Here is a 15,514-nt window from a genome sequence, read left to right as displayed (position 1 = left end):
TAAATAAATCTGTGTTTTCATTGGTAATGAAATGACTTCTGCAGTGACCAAAAAATCAAACCAAAACAAAACCCAACAACGGGAAAAGAGGAATAGTGACTGAATACCAAGAGAATCCATAAACTTGAAAAATCATAGGCCCCTAGATCCCATCTTGCCGCCTGACTTGCACCTCCTAGTCTTACAGTTTCCTTGGCTAGGAAGACATGACTAGGGTCATATGCCATGAGGTGTCAGGAGCAGGAACTGAATCCATCTCTTTCTGACTTGGAGGCAAGATCTCTATTCACTGTGCCATGTTGGATGCCTCTCTGGCCAAGGACCACGTTCCTCTATTCTCTTTGTGTAGTGCCTACTTTAATAAATATTTTTGGATTATGAGAGAGAAGAGTAGAAAGTTAGGAAAAAGAAAAATAAGGCATTGGGGGAGTGGGGTGAAGTAAATCTTTTCTGAGCCCTGTACAGAGCAGGAACTAAGATGGGTTAATCAGGGCTTGGTCCCAAAGTGCCAGCATCCCAAGGGGCAGATTTTATCTCTTTTGTCTTTTGTCATTTTCTGCAGTCTTTTAGGTCTTCTCCTTGCCCTGCTCTGCGTGGTGCGACAGGGGTCCTGCCCTTCTCCCTCCCTGGCATCCTCCTGTTCTTCCTCCCCTTTGGCTCTCCTCCTGCAGGTTCCTAGGTAAGACTACCCTCCCTATACCTAATTTGAAAGGATTGAACTCCACACAGATCCCAATTAAATTTGCCCCAAGGGCAAGAATTCCTAGTTGTAACTCGGTCCTGTTGTATCTATTGTGTTACTATTAAAATAAGTAGACAGGCAGGGAAGAGCTTTCCTAGAAAAGAATTTGAACCCAAACAGAAGATAGTCAAAGATACGTCAAAGGGGAACTTACATGTGGTATGTTCATGAAGTTATAATGTCCATATCGCATCATCTGTGAGCAAAGAGAGCTGTTAGTGGCCCAACATAAACTCTTTCCTTCCATCTAACTAGCCACCCAACTCCCACATTTCACAAGGACAGTGACCTGATTTCAAGACATGGTAGTGACTATCACCATTTTGTAAAAATGGCAAGATTAAAAAAACTGAAATCAAAAGGCTCCAGGAACACTTGGAATCAGAATCTCCTCTAGAAGAATTGTCATAAGTTAATGGAAGGAGAGGGAGGGAATGAGCATATATTAAGCACTTACTGTATGCCAGGCACTCACTGTGCCAAGTGCTTTACAAATCTTGTCTCTTTTGAGACAAGTGTTACTTGTTACAAGTGTTACAACACAGTGTTACTGTGAGGAAGGTGCTGTTATCATCATCAATTGAGGAAATTGATGTTGACAGAGGATAAGTGACTTGCCCAGGGTCACACAGCAAGGAAGTGTCTGAGGCTGTATTTGAACTCAGGAAGATGAATCTTCCTGACTCCAGGCTCAGAGTTCTGTCCACAGCACCACCTAGCTGCCTGTCTGGTAAACAGTAAGTACTAAATAAATGCTTGTCGTTGATTGACTAATTTCATTAGGAAAGCAAGCTTCCCTGATAATCTCCTTTGCTTCCTCCTTTTTGAACTTGCAGGGCAAGATACTTATATACTTCCTCCCATCTCCAAAGTGATCTACTCACTCCTTCCTCTCTTCCCATTCCTTCTACCCATTTCAGCTCTCCTGGAAGGAGAGGCTGCACATACCTCTTCGCTCTTACTGCCAAATCCACCCATGCGAGGCATATGCATCTAGAAGACAGAGAGCACCCATGTAACTTGTAGGAAAACACCATCATGAAGGGTCCGTAAGGTGACCCTAGTTCTTCCCAACATAGAACCCAAGAAAAGGAAGTTGTAAACTTCATTACTTACAGGCATAGCGATGGAACAACTGACCAGACTGAGGAACACCAGGAGCGTCTTCATCTTTCCCTTTGGAACCTATAAAGCAATGGTGATTTTTACACCTCTGGGCTGGGAGAGAGTATTCTCGTTGTAGGAAACCTTGCAGATAGCCGCTAGCCCACTGACTGGGTACTGGAGAAGGCAGCTGGTAAATGTTCCTGCTGCTGTATCCACTGTGGTGTGACTTCGTTAGGCAGAGCTGCTAACAAATATTCACATGACAAAAAATTAAGCAAAAGGGGAAAAATACAAGAAGAATAAGTGGCAGAGAATCCATCAACTTGAAAAATCATATTTAGAATTGGAAGGGACCCCCCAGACCATCTCATCCAACCCGTCCCTACCTTTTTTCAATTGAGAAAACTGAGGTCCAGAGAGCTCAAATTATCTAAGGTCACACAGGAAGCATCAGAGGTGGGATTGGAACTCAGGTCCTCTGACTCCCAAGCAAGTTCTCTTTTTGCTGTATTATATTGCGTCTCATATTCTTGAATAACTGGGAATTTTCATGTATGTGTGTATGTGTGGGTACACACATATAAGTACACATATATTATGTATAAGTGTGCTTATATGTATGGTATGTATAAGTACATACATAGTATATGTCTATGTGTGTGTATATGTATGTATATATAGGTGTGTATATACACATATATACACATATATATGTGTGTGTGTATACATATATATACACACACACACACACACACATATATATACACCCCTCCAATGTAATGCACTGAGCTTGGGGCACACTTTCCTGGAGATTGTGTTATTCCGCTTGGGGATAAGAAGAATTAGATCTGCAACTTCATTGAAAGAAAGGTCTCCCAGGTGACAAAACTCCCTCTACCACTTCAGGTCAGCACATTCTCTTGCAACTTATGATCTTCAAAAAGTACCTAGAGTATCGGGAGGTTGAGACTTGGCCACCATCACATAGCTAGCATGTCTCAACTTGGAGCTTGCATACAGGTCTTCTAGGAAGAAGATAAACTTCGACTTAACGGTGAACTCATACCTAGAAGCAGAGAACTGAGGAGTCCTGATGGGGTGGCCCCGGAGAGCTAGCTACCTTTAGCTTTAGCTTTTGCATAGATCTCTCCTGATGCTCTCCTCTGATCCCTCATCTTGCCCTGGGGGTGAGTCTGGGGTCTCATACTAATGGAACAGAAGCTCTGGCAGGGTCTACTGAGCTGGAAGGCCTTAGAATATGGACCTGACTGTAACTGCCATCCACACAGCAGAATAGCTGAGTCTGGAGAGGCTCGTCTCTGGCTTGCCTATGATGGGGCAATATGTGCATTGGTCATGGTGGCTCTGGAAGGCCATCTGCTGAATTATGGTGGGTTTGCTATTTGCACAGGCATAGGAAAGACCCATTCTGATGAAATCATAGGCTAGGGATAGAGACCAAACCTATGATTTCGTTGATAATAGGGAATTCATTGTACGACTGCAGGTTGGTGCCTTTTCTGCATTTTCTAGTCTTAGAGAGTTGACCAGGGTCCCTAAACCAGGATGTGTCAGAGACTTGAACCAACATCTACTCCTGAGGCTGGCTTTCCATCCTAGACCATTTCTTTTCTATGACATGGGAATTAGACCTGTGATTTCATTGGTTTTAGAATTTTCCTCTACGAATGAAGGTTAGCACCTTTTCTGCAATTTAGCTTAGAAAGTTATCCAGAATACTAGTGACTTGACAGGATCACCATTTAAGGATGGGTCTGAGGAAGGACCTGAATCCAGGTCTTCCTGGCTCCAAAGCCAGTCCTCTACCCATTACAGCAAGGTACCTTCTTAACGTACCGCAAGGCCATATGTCAATGGGTTTCTCCATGTCAATGGAATACTCCATGTGATCACCATGGATGACTACAGGATTAGAATGAAAGGGAAATAATACAGAGAAAGGGTGCCAAGTCAGTCATTTATAGGCCTTATTCACAAGCCTTAGAATGTGGAAGGCCATTGGTTTCCCCAAAGTTTTAGGGCAGTTTATTAAGGCTTAAAATTGCACTAAGACTTTCAGGACAGCCTGTATCTACAATCTCATTGAAAGTATACTTCAAGAAGAGTTGTGATAATGTATCTCCGGCCTTTAAATGTGTAGGTGGAGGATTATGGATATGGAATATGGCATACGCTGTCAGACACATTCAAAATGTTCATGGGTTTTGTTAAACTGCTTTTCCTCCTCTTCCTACTTTATTTATTTATTTATTTATTACAAGAGAAGGTTTGCTGTGTTGGGGAGGGAGGAGGGATATATTTGGAAATGAAGGGGATGTTTAAAAAAAAATTCCATTTTTAAGACAAGAAGAAAAGAAAGTGGGCTCCCAACTCAATAACTTAAGTGACATGTAGAAGTTTTTCAAGAGGCTGACTTTTCAGGACTCTGTTTTGTTCCCTTTTCTGCTGTCCCTATCTACTTTTTTTTTTTTTGGTCATTTCATTATTCATGAGATAACATATATAAAACACTTTGCAAACTTGGATAAATGCTTCTCTATGATTATGATTGCAAATGACTTACTTTAGTGGTATTCACAGCTCAGAGTCCTTGGATGATTAATTACTAACCATTCACTCCAGCTTAGCTTGTACACTTCTTACAGGTGTTAAACCAAAACCAGTCTTGTTGGTGGCTTCCCCTAGCAGGACCAGCATAGCCCAGGTGATCCATTTCAGTATTTCAATTACTATGCTTTTTTTCTAGGCTATTTTTACATAACGCACAAGAATGCACTAAAGATCAACACTCTCCTCAGTGTAGACAAATCCCCATAGGGGACAGTGCCTAAGGTGCTGCCCCAGGGACACAGATGTCACTTTCCCAGGACCATACAGTTAGTTGGTGGTCAAATGCAGGTTTTGAATTCAGGTCTTCTTGACTCCAAGGCCAATGATCTACCCTCTAGGTTAACCTGAGGCTACATAATAGAAATTGGAGTAATTAATCAAATTCTATCAATCAAAGGTATTGGGAGTGTATCATAGAGCAAAAGCAGCAGCAGCCTCCCTGCTGATCAGATATGGTTAGCAGCTCAGTACTTCAGGAATGAACAGACAGATGAAGTCATACTAGTACATGATTCCACAGCACAGAGATGGTGGGGCAGAGCTAATGTTGGAAAAAGAATTTCCTTGCCAAATTATTGTTTAAAATCTCAACAAGGAGGAAGCTTGGTAGAAAGATCCTTGATGTCAGAGTCAGAGGATGGAGGTTTAAATCCTGCCTTTCATTCTTACTATGTGTATGACCGTGGAAGACTCATTTTCACCTACCTGAGTTTTAATTTCTTCATTTGTGGAGAAAGTGGATGGCCTCTGGGGTCCCTTCCAGCTTTAGATCTAAAATCCTGTCATGTGCAGGGCACTGGGCTCAGTGTTGTGAGGCCGGGGTTGGGGGAAAGTGATTCCAAGTAAAAATAAGACAACTCTTCTGATTGGTCTCCCTGTGTCAAATCTCTTCCTATTCCAGTCCATCCTCCAGTCTGTTGTCAAATTGATCTTCCTAAGGTTCAGGTCTGACCAGGTTGCCTTCCTATTCAATAAACTCTAGTGGCTCCAGGATCAAATACAGACTCTTGCTGTAATCTGGCATGCAAAGCGCTTCAGAACTTGACCCCTTCCTACCTTTCTAGGCTTCTTATACCTTAATCCATCCACTGTGATCCAGTGATTCTTTCTCTCCTCATCTCTACCTTCAGGCTTCTTTCAAGCCTCACCTAAAATCTTCCCTTCAAGAAGGCTTTCTGGATCTTCCTTAATGCAAGTGCCTACTTCCTGTTGATTACCTCCCATTTACCATCTATCTATCTACCTATCCATCTATCTATTTCTATCTCTATCTCTCCATCCATCCGTCTGCCTGTCTATCTATCTACCTATCTATCTACCTATCTATCTATCTATCTATCTATCTATCTATCTATCTATCTATCTATCTCTATCTCTATCTCTATTTCTCCATCCATCCATCTGTCTATCTATCTACCTATCCATCCATCTATCTATCTATCTATCTATCTATCTATCTATCTATCTATCTATCTATCTATCTATCTATCTCTATCTCTATCTCTCCATCCATCCATCTGTCTGTCTATCTACCTATCCATCCATCTATCTATCTATCTATCTATCTATCTATCTATCTATCTTTCCATCTACCTTGTACATAGTTTTTTTGCACATTATCTCCCCTATCAGATTGTGAGCTCCTTGAGAGCTTGGACTTGGAGCTTTCTTTGTATCCTTAGCATAGTAACTGGCACATAGTAGGTACTTAACATATGCTTGTTGACTGACTGACTGACTGCTTCCCTCAAGGAACTTATAATTTAGTAGTAGAAATAAAGTATGTTTTTGTATCTCATCACTCTTCAGCTATAGGATTTCTATAATTCTATATGCTTCTTTGCTAAGAACTGTATACTAACAGTAAGTACAAACATGTAGGAAGTACAAACATTTTTATATTATAGATATTGCCAACTGTCATTTATTTATTTTTTATAAAATTGAAAGCAGTAGCCTTCATTTTAGTTTATGAAGATGCATCCTTCCCATTTTCCCCATGCATTCTCTTACTAGTTGGGTCCCTGTCCCATGTTAATCAGCATCTTGCATTTCTAATTGTAATTCTGGTCATATCTTCTGCAAAATATGCTCTATCAGTGGAGAAAGTGAATGGGAAGACTCACCACATCATCTAGTTCAGGAGAATGTGCTCCGTGATTGCCCTGAAGCAGCAACATTCTCTAGAAAAGTTTTCATAAGCCCTTGAAAAAAAAATACAGACCCAAAATGAGAAGAGTTGGAAATGAAGAGATTCATGAGTGACATAGATCTCAGGAGTGACTACTTCAGGCAAGTTTAAGATTCTTGTACTTCTTTTTCTTTCTTTTTTATATCTTTTTCTTTTATATCTTTTTCCAATTACAAGCAAAGACAATTTTTAAGATTCCTATATTTCATTTTATCAAAGTCTTCTTCTTGGAGGAAGCCCCTGAATCACAGATAATCTTAAACTTTGGAGAGCAGAGTGATAACTAAGATGAGAAGAGAAAATTTGACAGCCAGTATGTTAAAAGAAAATTTCAGAACAACACTGGCAAGTCTTGACTATGATCATTTTTGAGAAACTTAGAAGATGATTTCTAAATGAGCTGGAAGGAAAGAGTTCAAAGGAAAGAATGTCTATAAAAACTTGAAATTAAAGACTTACCAAATAATTATTCTATTCACCATGAAGATACTATAGCAATTAAATCAATAACACATCTATGAATTGATTTTAGCAGAAGGCGCCAAATCACTTTTATGTTTAATCGCTAATACTCACCGAAAGTCACTTGGAAGCTGCAATATGAATGGAATACCCTGGGATGTGAGCTTGGCTTTGGTCTTGTTCAGAAATACACTCAAGGTTATATAGTAGATAATAGTATAATTTCAGAAGCCTGGGAGAACTTGAAGAGTGAACAATCTTTAATTCTTAATAAAATATTCTTCATACAGGTGTTGAGTTATATAAGAAAAATCTTAAAACTTAGTTTTCTCTCTGTTGGAAAATTTGGATTAGCAAAGTCAGATTTAAAGCACTATTAAGGATCTGCACAACCAATCGGCATTGAGGAAAATCATTTTACCCTCCCAAGGTTTAAGGTTGAAAAACACATCCTATGTAAGGTTGACAATGTGTTATTATACACATTCTCAAATCAACTCTCTTATTATGTGTAATAACAGGCCAGAGAGATGAACTTAGACCAGTAACATCTAAAAAATGATACCAAATGATGATCTTGGATTCTCAATGTATATGCTATATCAGCTACTGTCTAGGCAATGACAAAAAGAAAGGTTCCCTATACACCAAAATATTTGTAGCAGCACTTTTGTTGTAGCAAAGAATTGGAAACAAAGTAGATGCCCATCGAGTGGGGAATTGTTTAACAAATTATGGTACATGAATGTAATGGAATATGACTGTGTTATAAGAAATGGAGAAAAGGATGAATAGAAAGAAGTGGAAGACCTACTTGAATAGATCAGCTCTGGGCATTTTCTCAGGCTTACCAGTGACTGGCACATAGTAGGTGCTTAATAAATGTTTATTGAATGAATGAAGTAAGCAGAAGCAGGAACATGATATAGACATGGCTACAGCATAGTAAATGGAAAGAACAATTAAACAGCAGAAAATTAATGCTGGAAAATTTTAATGACCAAACTTGGCTCCAAAGAGGACATATAAGAATAGCCCTCTCTCCTTTTTTTGGCCAAAGTGGGGAACGATTGGTGTGGAACTTCATAACTTCATATAACTTCAGAATTTTTTGATCTATTGATTAGTTTTACTCCTTCCCTCCTTTTACTCTTCATTATAAGGGATGAGCCGTCTGTGAAGGAGAGATGGGTGAGATATATTGAGAAATATAAATAAATAAAAAAAACAAAAGATATCAACAAAATTTATTTGAAAGAGAAATAAACTGTTTAAGAATCAGATGCAAGTTAATATCATTTAGATACTATTATTGCAAATTTATAGCCACCAGCAAAAAAGGAGCCAATAAAACTTGTTTCCACGGTGGTATTTGGAGTAAGGGACATAACATTCTTTGTTCTGTATTTTTATTTCCATGGGTTAGCCAATTTTCCTCTTGCTTTGGTTTGCCACAGACACTGGACACAGAGTTCCTTAAAAGGTCTTTGGTATCCAGGGAGATAGAAGGAATTGATAAAATGGCAGGTGAAGACTCTCAACCATACCTGAAAAATGATAACTACAACATCAGCAGGAGAATATTGACATTAAAATATGGCTTTTTGTTTCTTGGAGAAACTTGGGGGAGGGGTTAGCAAAAAAACCTGAGCAATTTTAAAAAGACAAGCTAACCTACTCTTCCTATTAATTTTGAGTTCTGTCCATTGTTCATCTTTGGTGTCTGTCCGAGATGTCTGTACTGATGGACCAGCACTTTGGGTTGTCTATCTAACTGTATCAGAGTCTGGACAATAAGCTTTCTTCATCCAGTTGATTTTTCCTGTGTGGATGGTTAGGCTGAAATCTTTCATGTGATTGTAAAGCTCATACAGGAAACTATGAAATATTCTGGGACTTGATGTGATCATCACCATTCACAGACAACAGCATCTTAAGGATCTCATCTTTTGATAATCCTCATTCCATTTGGGCTCTATGTAGATGTCTTCCTTGGTGGTGGCTTGTTAGTAATAATCAGAGATTCGTCTAACAAAGTTATTTCTATTGTTATGTTTTCTAAGGAAATAGTATGATTTTAACATACTCAGTGGAGACATCTAGTAGGAGGGGAGCTTTTAAGATGGAGTTTTGCCCTCCTGAATCAAATGCTTTTAAAAAACTGTCAACAAATAACAAACACTGAGGATCTTGTATCCTGTATATCTTTCAGCCAATTGTCAGTCAGTGAACAAGCACTTATTAAGTGCTTATTGTGTTTTTGGTACTATTCTAGGTTCTGGGGATACAAAAAAGTCAAAAAGAGCTGCCCTCAAGGAGCTCACACTCTAGCTGGGGAGACAGCATGTAAATAATGAAATACGTACAACATATATCCAGAGTAAATGGAAGGTGGGCTTCGAGGGGAAGGCATTATCAGTTAGAGGAACTGGGAAAGGCATCCTGCAAAAGATAGGATTTGGAGAAGCTAGGGAAATTAAGAGAGGCTAGTAAGGAGGGAGAGAATTCCAAATATGGGGCACAGTCAGTGCAAAGGCATGGAGGTGGGAGATAGTGTCCTGTGAGTGGGACCACAAATGGGCCAGTGTAGCTGGATTGTAGAGCATATGGGAATAATTTTTACTATACAAATGATTCATATACATGTATATATACATAGCATGCTAAGCACTGGGTATATAAAGAGAAAATTAAGCTATCCCTGCCTTCAAGAAGCTCACACTTTAATAGGGGAGACCACACATAGAGGAGAGTTTAGCCATAAGGCAGATAGAAAGGCCTAGTGATCCTTCCTTAGGGCATAGGGATGAAGCAGATGGCAGTGCAACTTTGTTAATGTTATTTCCACAGGTAAAACCATATCTATTTCTGGTGTTGAATCATTTGACAGTGTCAAGGACTTTGGTGAAAATAATTTTCTTTTCTTGGTCTGTAGAAGCAGTGGCTGCTGAGAAGGTGGGGGTTTGCATCTGCAAAGGCAGGCTGCATGTCCACAGCAATTGCTCCCTGGATGATGACTGCAGGCATTTGCCTGGAAGGCTGGGGGTCTAGTGGGTGTTGCTATTTCCTGGATTCTCTTCAGGGGAAGGGCATGTGGCCTCCTGACTCTCTGTCAACGTACCTTGTGGCTTTAGCAGAGATAGCTACAAACTTTACCTCTTTCTTGCCTCCCAAGTGCTGTTAGGAATGCCTTGAGAATGGTGACATAGCTTAATCTCTTATCCTGGCCCTGTCCACATAGGATCAACCTTTGCTACTAAGCTTCGTCATTGGTTTGCACTATTTGTTTGGCAACAGATATTGTCAGTGGTCAACAAATGATCATCCATCCATTTCTACAATTCAGGTGAAGTATTTGGATTAGGGAAAATTTGTGAGGGAATAGTGAGTATAGAGAGGAAGCGAGGGATGTCTATTTTTTTCCCCAAATTCTTTGGGTATGCTCCTGCCACATGAAGGACTGTAGCTAGGGCCAGGAAGTACAGAAAGTGGTGCTATAACCCATCAACTCCATCTTTTGGGACAGCTGGTTCCAAGTTCAGGTGTGACTCTATGAACACACATACTTGGGTTTGATGGGTACACAGATCTTACATTGGATGAAGTGAAGGAGATTCTGAAAAGAAATCAAGGAAACAACTTGACTGGATCATGGTAAAAAGTCAATGGCTCAAATCATCTTTAACTAGAAGTGTATGGTCAATAAAGTCAGAAGTTACTGACAAGGCAGTACCATTTTTTTTTCTTTGTTTTACTTGGCTGGCTCCAAGCAGTTTTATACGTGTTTCCACATTATTTTGATTGTTTTTATGGTATTATAATAGTACAGTATACAGGCTACCATGACATTTGTTTTTATTCAGACCAAACCAAACCCAAGTCTTCAGAAGACTCACTTCTTCTACAGGGCCTTTCCAGACCATGCTAGTGAAACTAATCACTGCAACCTCTCCAGTAAATTCTCTCATACTTCCTTCTTTCCTTTTTACCTCAAATTTAATTAACTTTTTTCCTAACTACTAAGCATTTTCTTGCCCATCTACTCCCCTCATTGAATAATAAAAATAAAAAGATAGCCCATATAATAAGTATGCATAGTCAAACAAAAAAAGTTCCTACAAAGACTCATCCTTCCTTCTTTCCTGAAAACTTGGCTCTGTCCCTAATCAGCTGTGTGTCTTCGGTCAAGTCACTTCACATTGCTATGGACTGATTTCCTCAACTCTGAAACAGGCGACAGCATTTTGCAGTGTTGAGGGGCATGCAGGTGGGAGGGACTTTGGAAGAATAGCTGTTGACTTGGAGTTAGTCTGCAGCGCCGACCCAGGTGGATGAATCCACTTGAACAGCCAGTCTGTTTACTTGCGAGCAGATTACTAAATAACAGTAAGTCTAAACTGGCTAAGCTTATCCCATCATTTCTCCCAGACAGCATCTAATCATTTTTTTCCAGAGTTGTTAATGTCTTTTTTTCCTAAACAATTCTCATACTTCAAGTTACCTGCCCCACCCAGTGCCTTTGCTGATGGCCTTCTTGTGCACTTGCTTATGGTTTTACCATTGCCCAAATCTTTCTCTGTTGACCTCTCCATAAAACTGTCTTCGGTGGGCTTAGGCTGCTGGTCCTAAGGCCTGAAGAATTCATCCTTTCCTTGGTGGTGAACTAGAAGCTTCACAGATGGCTTCCTCCAATGTCTCATCATGGAGCCTAGGTGTATCTATGTTTTGCTAGTGGAGGCTAAGCTCTGAAAGGTTTGACTAAGTCAGAAAGGCTTCAAATATACATCCAGCGATGATGACTGCATATCTTTCATTCAAGTATCAGACTCAGTAAGTTCAGGAAGGCTCACAAGATCACTACTGAATCATAGGATTAGAACTGGAAAGGCCCTTATAAGTTGTTCCAACTTCTTCATTTTACAGATAAGAAAACCAAGACCCAGAAAGGTTAAGTGACTTTCTCAAGATACAGCGGGCAGTATCAGAGCCATAATTTAACCCACATCCCCAGACTCCAAACTCCAGTGCTGTTTTCACTGATGTCTCATCACCAGGTTGATTGCAGTGGGATCAATGTTTAAAGGTCTTCTAAGTCATTGAATGGTTGAGTGAATAACAGAGCCAGGATTTGAATCCAGGTCCCTCTGACTTCAAAATTCAGTGCCATTTCCATTTCACCATGTTATCTTTGACAGTGAAGGAAATATGTACATAGATGAAATCTAAGAACTTTGAATTACTGAAATGAGGTTATAGAAAATACTTTTTCATATTTTCTAGGGCTTGTTATGCCCTCAGCCCAGATACAGACTCTGGGGAAAATCTATAAACACAAAACTTAGCTATGTCATGTCTAGGGTTTCCCTTAAAAGGGATTAACAGAGTCTGTTCTAGGAAAAAAAAGTTTGATGTACAAAGAAGATACAAGGTATAGGACAACTATTTATTTCTTCCACCGCAAAAGAAATACTTGAAACACAAAAGGCTCATAAGTACACATTAACAAATACTTAAAACATTAAAAAAAACCTTTATCATACTTATACTCTCCTGGGAAGCAAGAAAATTTTGTGGAACTGATGAATACATTTTTCACATTTGTGTAGGATCAGTACTGTCTGAACTATGGTCAGATCTTCCATTCAGTTAGATGGGGCCCTCAAATGACTTTAGGTCTAGGGTGATCCTGTTGGTGATCATTTCTTTTTTCTCTGAGAAGAGGTATAGTTACAGGAAGCACTTCCTGCTGACCAGTCAGCGTCGTCTCAGGCACTCTCAATCTTTCAAACCATGGCGTTCCCTGCAGGGCTAATGGAAGCGTCCATTTCTCAAGAATGCCATCCAGCTACTGGGCTCAGCCCACGAAATGAAAGATGCAGGCAGCCAAGGATTTGAGGGCCAGTCTCATTGCCAACTAGGCAAGGACATGGTCTTACTTCCATGGGTTTGAGTTTCAGCTGCCATTGATGCTGGGAGCAGGGCTTTATCTCCAAGTAAGAGATGAGAAAATATAGTTGCCTCTTTTCCCTTGCATAGTTGTAATCACTGTGTATATTGCTCTTCTGGGTTGACATTTCGTTTCGCATCAGTTAATTCACATCTTACTGTAATTCTTTGAATTACTCATATTCCTCATTTTTATTGCATAATAATATACCATTACATTTGTATGGTATAGTTTGTTCAGCCATTCCCCAACTGATGAGTAACTACCTAAAATAATAATTGTTATTGATATATTTTGATTTTGTTACCTTCATTTCCAAATATATTTGTTTTTCCTCCTTTACTTAGTTATCCATCTCTTGTAACAAAAAATAAAAAAAGTAGTTCAGTAAAACTAACTCATCTCTTAACTAAGTTTGGGGAAGTCATGTGATGTTCCACACTCATAATGCTCTATCTCTATACAGGAGAAAGGGAAATGCATCTTCTTATCTCTTTTTTGGGAATAAGCTTGGTCATTATAGTTACACAGCATTGAGTCCCCTCCCTTTTTAGAGGCAGCTAGGTGGTACAATGGATAGAGCACTGGGTCTGCAGAGGAGAGAGAGACAGAGAGAGGGAGGGAGGGAGAGAGAGAGAAAGAGAGAGAGAGAGAAAGAGAGAGAGGTGGAAAATGTTAATTTTAGGATGTCAGAAACTCAGAAAGGGTTTTCTTACTTTCTACTCATGGTCTGCTGAACTCTCTTGGAGAAAGTCATGCCGATGTGTGAACTGAGTTAATTATAAATTCATGTTCTCATATCTTAACTTGATCTTCAGTTTTCTATCTTCCCTGCTTGACTTTCTATTACACTTTACATAATAGCTATCCTAAACCTGTTACTCTTACCCCATCTCTTAAAAAAACTTTAGTTATTTATTTTTAACATTCTTTTCTTTTTAAATTTTGAGCTACAAATTCTCACCCTCCTTCCCACTCACTGAGAAGGCAAGCAACATAATATCAATTGTACATGTAAAATCACACAAAACATATTAGCCATATTTTAAAAAAGCAAGAAAAATAAAGTGAAAAAATTATACTTCAATTTGCACTCAGAGTTCATCAATTCTCCCTCTGGAGGTTCTTTTCTTGTCTCTTATACACCACCTCTCCCAGAGCCTTCGCACAAGAGGACTTTGCCTCCAGCCTTACAGAGAAAATCACTGTGAGTCAGTCAGGGTCCAAACAATGACCAAGTGGGGCTTGGCCTAGGACTTGCTGTTGGCCAACTTGCCACTGGACCCAGATGGCTCTGGAGGAGAAAGTGAGGCTGGTGACTTTGCACAGCCCTCCCTCACTTAAACCCAATTCACTTGCAAGTCATGGCTTCACCTTCCTGATCTCATGGTCATCTTCAAACAACAACAACAACGACAACAGAGAAAATAGAGATTAACTTTGCTCTTCTTCCCCACTCCGTACCCGGGACCCTCTTCAACATCCTCTCTTCTCTCCTCTTTTGCTATTGTCTCTTTCGGAGGAAGAGGAGGCCTTCCACTGATGCTATTGGATCTTCTTCTTGGGAGTTGGCCCTGTAGATCAATCCATCAATAATAATTTACTAAACCCTTACCATGTCTCAAGTACTGTACTAAACTCAGGGAATATGAAGAAAAAGCAAAAAAATTCCCACCCTCGAGGGACTTATATTCTAATGAGGAAGACAACATGTAAATAAAGAGGTATGTGCAAGGAGGATATTGAGTAGGTGAGAGGTAAGCTTGGACGGGAAGCACAATCTGTGGAGACACTGGATAGACTTCCTGAAGAAGTTCACGTTCAGGCTGAGTATTGAAGGAAGTCTGGGATTCCAAGAGGTGAAGATGAGGAGGTGAGAAAATGTCAGGCCTGGGGGACTGCCATTACAAAGGCACAGACATGGGAAATGGAGTATGGTGTGTGAGGGAGAGCAAGTAGCCCAGGAAGGCTGGCCCGTAGAGTTCATGGGGGCAGAATGTGGGTGATGTGTAAGAGGAATGGACAGTTAGGAAGGAGCCAGGTTGTGAAGAGTTTTCAATGTCAAACACAAACAAACAATATCTCTGATGCTGGAGGTAATAGGGAGCCACCAGAATTTATTGAGTAGGAGAGTGACATGGTCAGAGTTACACATTAGGAGCTATGTGAAGGATAGCTTGGAGTAGGAAGAGATCTGAGGCAGGGAGACCAGGAAAGAGAGTATTAAAATAGTCCAGGTAAGAGGTTATGAGGGCCTCACTAGGGTGGTGGCCATGTTAGTAGAGAAGAGAGCATGTCAGAGAGATGATATGGAGGTATAAATGATGAGATTTGATAAATGGCAGGATATAGGAGGTGAGTGAGAGTGGAATTCAGGTTGTGAACATGGGTAACTGGAAAGATGGTGGTGCCATAGAAATAAGGAAGTTTGGGA

This window comes from Vombatus ursinus, unplaced genomic scaffold (genome assembly GCF_900497805.2).
Source record: "Vombatus ursinus unplaced genomic scaffold, bare-nosed wombat genome assembly UNPS02010461.1, whole genome shotgun sequence".
Lineage (NCBI taxonomy): Eukaryota > Metazoa > Chordata > Mammalia > Diprotodontia > Vombatidae > Vombatus > Vombatus ursinus.
This window is presented reverse-complemented; position numbering follows the sequence as displayed.